We start from the raw sequence: 12,059 nt of genomic DNA, 5'->3' as shown, positions 1-12,059 counted from the left end.
AGAGGAGGAGAAAGTTGAAATACAAATGAACCAAGAAAGCCGCTGACTGGACTTGATGCTCCCCGGGAGGGGTCCATGGACAGTCCTAGAGGAACGGAAGGGACCGTCACCAAGGATCCAGAGGCGCTCCCCAGACTTGAGGAGGGTGGAACCTCCTGTCTTTCCATTTGCAACAGCAAGAAGTCCAGGAATAAGACCTAGGCCTGCTCGCTTCACGTGCTTCTCTGGAGATGTTGTGTTTGTGCCTCTTAGGGGACCCCGCTGGCCCAGGGCTGGAACCCCCAAGGGACATTAATGGCATGCCCTCGGGTGGCATGGCTATTCTTCACCGGGTGCCAACAAGTGGCTGGGAGCCCGGCCAGTCCTGACATAGTCTTTGCCTTGTTCCCGTTACTTCCTGTGAATTCCAGCCTTGTATCCCTGTTCAGGGGCCAGGATGACACCGGAACACTCTTACCAATGTTCCTTACTTGTTCCTGGGGGTGACTAGACAGTCTCTTTGCTTCCTGCAGCTTGAAGGAGTGACAAAGAGAATGTTATGGCTCAGATCCTCCTTTCACTCACCTACACAAGCTCTCTACCCTTGACTCACCTTCCTGTTATCTGGCACCCCTTACACACACTCCTCAGGAAATAAGGAAGGGAGGGAGGAGTCACCAAATCTAAGAATAAAGGAAAGGCTCTTCAGTTCGTACTGTGGCTGGCCCTGTCATTTGTCCCAAATGCTCACTATGGTCGAGTATCAGACACCCGTAGGACAGAAGCTGGCAGTTAATGGGCCTCTTGCCCATCAAATGCCAGCTCCTACTGCTGGGTAGGAGTTCCTAGTTCCTACTGGTTTACTGATCACCCACAAGACTTTCTGGGTAGCCAGTGATCTGTATAGGTCCTTTTAGATATGGTAACAGTATCCTCCCTACTTTTTTCCAAGGGATCGAGGGACCAAAGGCTTGAGAAGGCCTAATGAGAACAAGTGTCATGAGAATAAGCTATGAGTCAACAGTAGTCCAAAATCCCTGCACACACACAAGCCAGATTCTCTGAACACCTCTCCCTCCTCCCACTTCTGACTTACCAAATAGAGAATGGCATGTTTTTTTGTGATAGAATCAAGACCCAGACCCTTGATTAATGGAGTAGAGGTTGGGATATTAGGGGAGATAGAGACTCTTTGACCTTTTAAAGATTCAATTTCATATTAGGCTTTTTAAATTAAGATGCCAAGTGTTGTAGTGAAAAGAACACGAGCTTTGAGGCAGAGCCCATCCTGACCCAAACACTACTACTTCTCTGAACCTCTAACATACATAATAATATCTGCCCTTGCAGGGTGGCTATAAGAATAAAAAATTCTGCATACAAAAAGTGCCTGGCCAGGGGCACCTGCGTGGCTCAGTTGGTTAAGTGTCTGACTCTTGATTTCGGCTCAGGTCATCATTGTGAGGTTGTGAGAAGGGAGCCCCAAGTTGAGCTCCATGCTGGTTGTGAAGCTTGCTTAAGATTTTCTCTCTCTTTCTCTCTCTCTGCCCCTCTCCCAACCTTCTCTTAAAAAAAAAAAAAAAAAACCGAGGGGGCCTGGGTGGCACAGTCAGTTAAGTGTCCAACTCTTGGTTTTGGCTCAGGTCATGATCTCGGGGTCATGAGATCCAGCCCTGTCCCCCTACCCAAACCCCTCCGTTGGGCTCAGCACTGGGCATGGAGTCAGCTTGAGAGTCTCTCTCCCTCTCCTTCTGCCCCTCCCTCTTGTGCTCTCTTTCTCTACAATAAATAAATAAATCAAAAAAAAAAAAAAAAAAAGCACCTGGCCATATAAAGTAGGTTTGGTAAGTGGAGCAATCATATGTGCATGAGATACCGACTACAATGGATAGACACCAATGGCCATTATAAATCATAAAAAAATATAGGTTCAAGATCAGAGTCCTTAAAAAGTACCAGTGAGTATAGCTGAATAGGTTTAACCTATATATCCTCAATATCCTGTGTGCGTAGACATGTATGTGTGTGAATGTGCATGAATGTTGGTATCTTACGTATGTATGACTTTACTCACTGACGTTATTGTAAGCATCATGACAACACATGTTGAATAATTTGGGGTTGACAAGGATGGATGCATGGGTAGAGGAAAATGCCGGAAAGAACGAAAGGAGCTATTATTATCTCAAATGTGACAGATGCTGACATTTCACTAAATTTCTCCCAGCCAACACAATCAAAAGATAGATAAGCAAAGTGACTATGTATCCCAAAAGATTTTATTTCAAGGAAAGACAAAGAAAGTCCTGGGCTTGATACAACTGGTCAAAAGTAAGGGCTTCACTCTATTCAAGGCAGGACGGATGGTTCATACTGGCCTAACGAGTGGGCTTTGAAGACCACTATCAGCCAAGCAAGGAGGCAGCCCGACTCTCAAATGGTCAGCCAGTGATGGTAGCGAATATATGTGAGGAATGAGAGCAGGGAAGAAAGGAGCAGACTGGGGAGGTGGCTAGATTACTAGTCTCCTGAAGTAATTTTGTTGGTGTGGGCAGAAATAAAAAGAAGATATGGTAATGAAAAAAGTGAGGCAGCCTCAGGCAGCCTCGTCATACAAGCTGAGGACAATTTTTGGTTGTTCTAGTATCTGAAAGTAACAATTCATTCATCTATTCATTTAATAAATGCTTGTTACGTGGCAACTATCTGCCAGGTGCAGCACTCTGTGCTAGGGATACATTGATAAATAGGACAGGTACTACCCCTAACCTCAAAGAACATACGGCTGAATGGGACAGAGATGCAGAGAGCCCTAATTCCACCTCAAAGAGCTCCAGGAGAATAAATCAATTCAAGCAAGAAATAGCTTGTAGAATTATGTTCATTCTGCTATGGTGACACCGAGAAGGGATCAGATACTGACTGGGAAAGTCTTGAAAGGCTTCACAGCGGGTAATATAAGAAGCAGAACTGGAGTTAAGTATAGCTCGGTGACTGTCAAGTAGAGAAGAGGGGACAGGAGCAGCAGAGTGCACGTGCACCAGAGGGATCAGGACCTGAGCTGAAGGCTGACGCTTAACCAACTGAGCCACCCGGGTGCCCCTGTTGTTACTGGTTGTAAGATACTCAAGAGCCTTAAAAAGTCTGTTACGGGATTGGGATTTTATCCTTTGGGCAGCATATAACAGGAGGTTTTATGGTTTGTGGGGTTTGTCTTTTTTTTGGTGGGGGTGGGGAGAGGGAGAGAGAGAATCCTAAGCAGGTTCCAAGCTCAGCACAGAGCCCAACGCAGGACCTAACCTTACAACTCTGAGATCACGACCAGAGCTGAAATCAAAATCTTTGTGGTGATGGAATCATTTTGGATCTTGATTGTGGCAGTATTTACATGAATCAACATGTGGAAAGGGCACACGTAAAACTATACATACATATTGTGCCAATGTCAATTTTCTGGTTTTGATATTATACTATAGATACATAAAATATAACCATTGGGGGAAACTGGGTGGAGCCTACACAGGACCTATCTGAACTACTTTTGCAACTTCCTGCATAATTATTTTATAAGTTTTGTTTAAAAAAAAAAAAAAGCAGCTCTTCACCAACTTTCAACTTCCTTCTGGTAGGTCTCAGTTTGCTAAATCTAGGAAAAGGAGACAGGAGAAATGAGAAGTTTACTTTGCAAATATAAATCTTTTCTTTTGAGGAGGTGCGATGGCGCAGCAGGATGAGCTGTGCAAGTTAAGTGAATGTCAGGCTGGACTGCAGAACTGTTCCTCAGATCCCAAGTTCTTTGTTCTCATCTCACACCTTCCTCTGCACCACTAGATGGGAGATAAAATGTCTCCCCATTCCTCACACATGGAAATTCAGGCTCACAGAGAACTGGCGTGCCTGGTTCAGGCAGAGATGGTGGTAGGAAGATGAGGTGTCATCTCTCCCCAAGGACCAGTCCATTTGTAAAATCAAATCCCCTCTTAGCCCCTGGGGTAAGTGTAGGAGTGCCTCCCCACTTATGTCCACAATTGGGGATACATTTTTATTGTGACACTGTGAAGCAAGAGGAATGAAACAGGGAGAACAGGTTGGATAAATAAACATTGGAAATTTGGTTTAGAGATCGGAAGCATGTGACTTCAAAGACTCATGTTATTTTTCACAGGCAGGTACTGGAAGGTCTTCAAGGGAAGTTTTCCTAGCAAGATTTTGAAAGGTCTGAGCAAACAAGCCAGTGCCACGCAATAAAGGCTGAAGATATCCCTGCTACCCCTAGATGTCTGTGGCACCCAAGGCACGACTCACATCTTGAAAACCTCTCTTATATCTCCTTTGGCCCAGCAATACCTTCACCCTAGAATTTCTCCCTGAAACTCATGAGTACTGGCGTCAGATCCCTGGCCCTTAGTTACTACAGCATGCCTTGTAGAATACATGAAGGACAAACAGGTCGCTAAATGCAAGAATCAAGTCCCAGGCTGAAGTTCCAAGGGACAGAATCCTAATTCTAGACCATTTGAGAAACTCATCTCCATCCCAAGCCTTCCCTTCTCCAGAATCAATATCATCCATATGCTCACTGTATGCCAAGGTAGGTTCTAATCATTTCTATTTACTGAGCACTGTTTCTAAACCTTGTTTTCCCCTTCTCAACAATAAACTTGGACAGGGTCTTAGTTTATGAGCCAGAGAGAGGGGGATATTCCCAGGCCTCTCAAGAAAAAAAAAAAAAAAAACAAAACCAAAACAAAACAGAAAATTCATTGGTTTCTTTCAGGACTTTGTGTGTTGCCTTGTCCAGTTCTTCAAGACTTACCAAGTCCTTGTCTATTTATTGCACCAAATGAAGTTAAAGACACATACTCACAAACCTCAGAACAAAAAAATCCAATCAGGTTAAAAACAGATGAATTAAACAGTCCAGTTAATTAACAAAGATTTTAAAAGTAAAATCTGAAATTCCCTAGAGAAACTTCCAGCAAGACAAATTTAAAAAGACTGTACGGTAGGGATCCCTGGGTGGTGCAGCAGTTTAGCGCCTGCCTTTGGCCCAGGGCGCGATCCTGGAGACCCGGGATCGAATCCCACGTCAGGCTTCCGGTGCATGGAGCCTGGTTCTCCCTCTGCCTGTGTCTCTGCCTCTCCTTCTGCCTGTGTCTCTGCCTCTCTCTCTCTGTGTGACTATCATAAATAAATAAAAATTAAAAAAAAAAAGACTGTACGGTAAATGAGCACTCTTGTTGCACCTATATAAATAATCAGATACAATCTAACAGGACCGGGGCTCCTGGGTGGCTCAGCGGTTGAGCATCTGCCTTTAGCTCAGGGATGACCCCAGAGTCCCAGAGTCCTGGGATCGAGTCCTGCATCGGGCTCCCCGCAGGGAGCCAGCTTCTCCCTCTGCCTATGTCTCTGCCTCTCTGTGTGTCTCATGAATAAATAAGTAAAATCTTAAAAAAACAAAACAAAACAACAATCTAACAGGGCCAACCTTAGTTTGTGATCAAGAGTAGTCTTTCTTTGAGACTATTCTTGACCAAAACAAAGGAAATGGTAGAAAACATTTTGGGCTTTAGTAGAAAATTACCCATTGTCTAGATAACTGCCCTCCAGGTTATCTGGTTTTAGTCTATAGCTGATCTAATTTACAATTCTGCAAATCATAAGTAACTATGAAAAAGATCAGTTATGCCTTCATTTGAACTTTCAGTTCAACATTCCTTCACCCATAGGAGTATTTTTTCTTTTACTTATTCTTAGAACTATTTATAACTTCTGCTTATTCCCTCATGGGTAATAAAGCCTTTAACACACATTCATTTTAATATCAACATACACTAAAAAAAAAAAAAAAAATCAACATACACTCATTTAATATCTACATGACGATCATTATTTACTTTTTTTAAAAAAATTATCTTTTAACATATATAAATAATTATCATTTAAGGCAGAAAACATATGTGTTTATACATAGAGTTAAAGGTAGTATACTATGGTTGGGCAGGAGGAGTAATTGCTTCCAATGGAGAGAAATCAAATAACTTTTCATAGAGTAGGTGGTACTGGGACTTTGCCTAGTAAATAGAATTTTAGGACTGAGAAAAGGAAGGGCATTTCAAATGACCAGAGGTCTGTTAATCCTAAGGGACTTAACCTTTACGCTATTAGCCAGCACCCAGCATCCTGGACTCCCAAGGAGAGGCCAGACTCAACCTATGAGATTTGTGTAGGGTCAGTACCCTATTTGGAACCAATCTCAGTGAATCTGCGTAGGTATCATCCTACCTAACAAGATCTACAGTCCCAACTGCTCAGCTGAGCAAGGGCTCCCAGCAAGCACAGGAACGTGAGGCAAATCATGGTGACTAGCATAACTGGTTCATTAATTCAAAGCAATCAGTGTTGAAATTAGCATCACAGCCTACTTCCTATATGTCATATAGCAGAACTATATGACAGCCTAAACAAACTCCCTATCTCCTACGGCCTCGGTAGGTCAGGGATGTAGTTATATGGATCTAATTGCATTTTACTTCTGGAGTCAAATCAAGTTTCATTAATAGCTGGGACTATATATTTCCATATTGCCAATAGTCAAGAGGAAGAGGTAGGTAAGGAGTTTAGAAAATGGAATTGGTAGGAAAATGTATATGCAATAGAGCATTAACTTAAGTCTCCAGGTATCACTATTTTTTTTTTCAGGTATCACTGTTTACCTGTGTCAGATGACATTACTTCACAAATATATTTTCCAGCCTGAGCCACGATATGTAAGTCTATGCCTTACTAAATAGCTTTGCTGTTACTACAGACACTATAGTGTAGGCCACTAACTGTCACTCTAACTAATAACAAACAGTTCTGCATTTTTCAGAGACCCATGTCTAGTTAACCTACTGATTCCTATTGTGTTGGTTCATGCTCCAATCCTGTTCTACTTCAAACTCTTTTCCCTTGATTTCCATTGCTTATCTTTGTCTCAGTTCTGTTTTTTGCCTTGTGTCTGTGTAGTATCCCCTCCCAGTCTCAGCTTTGCTTCTGGTTCGCCCTCATCTACTATGCCTGACCCAAGTGACTGGTACAGTAAAGACAACAAATTCATCTTATGCAAAAGAAGACCTCCTGACTTTGAACCCTAGAAGAGCTGTATGACAGCCAAGGTTTATGTATTGGACATAAAGTACTAATGACAGAAAAAGATGAGTTGGTCTGCTCTATGGCAATTGCTCTGAACGCCTTAGAAAAAAACCACAGTGCCCACTTAGGAGAGCGGGTTAAGGCATGTCCCTCCTCCAGCTGAATCATAACCCAATCTTGATAAGGTGGGTGGATCCTGTCAGATGAGAGTATCTACAGTTCTGAGCAGGAAGGATTTAAAGGTAGGCATCATCTCACCTCTGGTTGAGTAATAAAGAAGGTGTGCTAATTTGCAATTTAAATGACACACCCAACCACTTGGCAACAAGGCATATTCTTTCCTTGATTCTCCTCTCCAATTTTAAAAAAGTCTGGTTTTAGTGGTATGAAAGCTCAGTGTAAGATGGAACAATGAATAAAATCAAATAACTACATGCAAATCAAACATAAATATCATAATGACTTCGGCATATAGAAACGTTTTCTCTTAGGCATTACAAGGTCAAATAGGGGTCCTATGTTCCTATATGTACCTAGCTCCTATATGTACCTGGCTAAAATATCTGAAACATCAGAATTCCATGAAGAGCCAGTATAAACAAAGACCTTGCATCTAATTGAACTTAACATGTGCCGGGCACTATATTATTATATGTGCACTACTGCACTGAATTCTTACAATCTTACAAGTCTATGAAGTAAGTACTATTATTATTCCCATTTTGTAGATGATGAAACTAAGGCACAGAGAGTTTAAGTAATTTGCTTAAGGGCACACAGCTTGTATGTGGTAGAACCAGGATTTAAACTGTGACTGTGATCTTAGCCACTGTACAAATTATCCCAGAGTAGAAGGGCCTTTAAAGACAGAGCAAGAAAGCGCTTTGACAACAAAGAGCAATTTTTCAATCTTTAGAAGGCTCTATTCAGAGGGAAGATAAGAAATATGAGTGATTTTTCCTATCCCTGAGTTGAGCTATATAAATATTCTCTTACTCTCATCTCTCCCTAATATTTCAAAGCTCTATTTACAATTACCATTTCGTGCTTTTTTGTCATTTTACTCTCATGTTCTCCGTGGTCTTTCATTCCTGATCTTCACAACTTTTATATGTCCGGGAATTCAACAGATTATAAAACTGGGTGACTAGGAGCCTATCTGATTATTTAGGATCTGAGCTATGTTAAGGGAACTTCCATACATATCTGGCCTGCTGGAATGGACCTAATTTCTATTTTTAATCACTCCTTCTTATAGAAAGGCCACAAAATGTTGCAGCCTCTAGGTTCTAATAATAGCAGATAATATGTACTATGTTAGAAGTCTCACTACTAAGGGATACTACTTTCATACCTAAACCTTTTATTATTTAGGGGGGAAGGCAGAGAGAGTGAGGAGGACACTTACAAATGCTAACAAGGTTATTTCAGGCCCAAGGTTTCTAAAATAAATTGTTTTTAAGAAAATTCAAACATGCACAAAAATAGGCTGGCTGCATAATGAGACCCCAACATACCCATCATCTAGATTCACTAGTCACAAACTTTTGCTACACTTATTCCATCTCTCTCTCACACTTTGTTGAATTATTTTAAAGTAAACCTCAAGCACAGTTTTATTTCATCTCTATATATTTCAGTATCCATAACTGTATAGGTATTTTCTTATATAATACCATCTTACCTACCAAAATGAGTAACTTAGATTCTATTCAAGTTCTCTTGATTGCTTCAAAGATAGATTGTTTTCTTCACATCAGGATCCAAACAAGGTCCATACATTATATTTGGTGGTTGTTATCTCTATAAGTATGTCTTCATCTAGAGCTACCTTCCCATTTTTTAAATTAAAGTCATTAATTTGTTAAAGGAATTGTCAGTTTACTTCCAAATGACTCATCCTCCCAGTTTTGCTTTCTCATAGTATAATTTTTCCCCCTTCTATTTCCTATAAATGGAATCCTCCCTCCTTTTCTCTTTACATTTTGTCTTCATCTAAACCAGAAACACAGAAAATGGCTTGAGTGGCTCTTCTCTTAATTCTTCCTTGTATGGTTCATAGCATCATCCTAAGTGAATAGAAGTTACTTTCTTTTATACAGTGAATTCCTTAGAGCAGGGGGACTTAATTTTCTCCTAGAACCCAGATGAAAAGCACTTAAAGGTTGATTATATTCGGTTTCAACTTTCAGGAGGCAAAAATACTTTACAGAAGGCATCATATGCCTCATACTACATCGTACCAGAAGACACAATATCTGCTTCTCTCACTTGTAGTGATGATGTGAGGATGAATTAGATTCAGATGATGACAATATCTAATAGGTTCATCCATTAATGATTGCTATAGATTTCTGGTGGGAGGGAGGGGGTTAAAAGTGGCAAGGAACCTAAGCCAAGAATTAAGTGATAACTTCTACCAAGGCCGATCTCATCTTGGGGCCTAAAAGGGATGATGATGCATGCAGTATTACCAAACTGCCTTACTCAAAAGAAATCCATTTGACTTCTCTTTAGCATACCCCACTATCAGTAATACTGTAATGTCAATAATACTGAGAGCAAGACCAGAAATGGACCACTCATTTCCACCTTAAGACAGTTTTAAAAATCTAAGTAAAAAAAAAAAAATTAAAATTAAATTAAAATTAAAATCTAAGTCAACATATTCAGTCTTTTGCCTATCAGAATAGGCCTAGCATGCCAGAACATTTGTTTTATCTTCCTGTATACTATTTCCAATCTCCTAAATCTTTTTTTTTTTTTCTGAGAAACACGCAAGACAGAACACAAAGCAAATTACATTCATTACACCTAGAGGGAAATTAAAAGAAATATTTTGCCTCCAAAAACATAATCTAAGTAAACACAGTAAAGTAATCCCAGATAACTCCTTTATTGCACTTTAAAAGGTTAGAAGATATGAAAGCAGCAGTTTCTAGCCTCTGCACCCAGTGGGTAGTCAATAAAGATGTTGACAATCTCATTCCTGTCATCATAAAAGGGCTAACTAGGTAAGGGTGAGGCCTAGACAATTAAGTATTATACTAAAGCAATATACTAGAACAATGCAGGGAGGAGGACACAGAGTTTACTAAACCAATTAGACCAAGCTGTTTTGGTTAGACCGCCTAGGAAAATATATCATGCACCAACTTTTTTATTGCAGGAAAACTAGTACATGGATATCCTCTGCTATGACCATAACCCTGGAATGGCCTCTATCATACGTGAGTTCCATCTCTTGGCATGGATTCCATAATTGATAAAGTTCCCTTCTGGGGACCAGCACAGCTGAGCTTCCCTAGGACTGTGCCCCTCTTGCTGAATGTACAGCCTCCTGTTCTGCTCTCTATTCCACTGTGACTTACTGAACTTGCATCTACTCTGACAAGATCAATGGTGGAGTCAGAGCAGAGAATGAACTCGTCCCACCCTTACCTCACTATCCACAGGTAAAACCTACCACTAGTGCAAGCTCAGCATGAAGAGCAAGTGAAATGGAAACCTTGAGTGAGGTCAAAAGTACACATCATACTTAATAAATTCATACAATGTTAGAGCTACAGGGGAGATTAAAGGTCACTTAGAATAACCCTTCTATTTTATAAAAGAAAATACTGTAGCCCAGAGAAATTATTTGTGCCAAATTAAGTGGCAATGAGAAAATAGAATACAAAGTAAAGTGATGTCTAAAGACCTTTTGAGTAAAGATCAAAAACATTAGGTAAAACTACTAATCGTGTAGAAATAATTGGAATTTTTATTTTTTACTTATTTTAAGATTTTATTTATTTATTCATGAGAGACACAGAGAGAGAGAAAGACAGAGACATAGACAGAGGGAGAAGCAGGCTCCATGCAGGGAGCCCAAAGTGGGACTCAATCCCGGGATTCCGGGATCACACCCTGAGCTGAAGGCAGATGCTTAACCATTGAGCCACCCAGGTGTCCCAAAATAATTGGAATTTTTAAAGAACAAATATGCTCATTCATTTAACATTTACCAAGAGCCTATTATGTGCCAGGTATAGTTTTAAGAACTAGGGATGCACCATTGAGCAAAAGCTGGCAAAAATCCCTATCCTCATGGAGTGTACAATCCAACAGGAAAAGAGAGAATGCATTAAGTAAAATATATAGACACATAGGTAGAAATATCATGAAGAAAGGTAGAGAGAGGGGATAAGGAGTCCTTGGGTGTGGAGGTGGTTAGGAAGGTCACATTTTGAAATAAGATGGTCCAGGAAGGGCCTTTAATAAAACACATTTCAGTGAAGACTTAAAGGAGGTTAAGAAAGTTAGCCAAATATTATCTGAGGGAGAAAAGTATCCCCAGGCAGAACAAACAGTAACTTAAAAAGCCCTGAAGCAAAAGTGTTCCTAGATTGTCCCAAAGAAACGCTGACCAGAATGACCAAGAGCAAAGAGCAGTAGGAGATAAACCCTCAGAAGTGACTTTGTATGGGGCCTTGATTTTATGGGGCCTTGTATGACATTATAAGGACTCTGGCTTTTCCTGAATAGCCAAGGGGACTGTGAGCAGAGAAGTGATATGATCTTACTTTTTCTGAAAGGACTGCTCTGGTTGTGGTACTAAGAATAGTTTATCAGGGGCACATATAGAAACAAGAAAACCAACTAGGAGACTGCCACAATAATTCAGACATGATGATGACTTAGATCAGAGATGTAGTGAGGCAGATACTGAATAGTAATTGTATTTTGAATATGTTTTTCAAGGCAGAGCCAACAAGAAGTGAATATGGGTTGCATAAGAAAGACAAGAGTGAAGGTTGACTCTATGCTTTTTTGGCCAGTACTCCTACAAGGATGAAGCGCTCATTTGCTGAGATGGAAAAGACTGGAGAACAGATTTTTTTGTTGTTGTTTTTTGGAAGTGTATGTGTGTGTAGAGGGTGGAGACCAAAGGTTTGCTT

This window comes from Canis lupus, chromosome 3, assembly GCF_048164855.1.
Source record: "Canis lupus baileyi chromosome 3, mCanLup2.hap1, whole genome shotgun sequence".
In the NCBI taxonomy this organism is placed as follows: domain Eukaryota; kingdom Metazoa; phylum Chordata; class Mammalia; order Carnivora; family Canidae; genus Canis; species Canis lupus.
The sequence above is the reverse complement of the archived record's forward strand: the minus strand, read 5'-3'. Positions refer to the sequence as shown.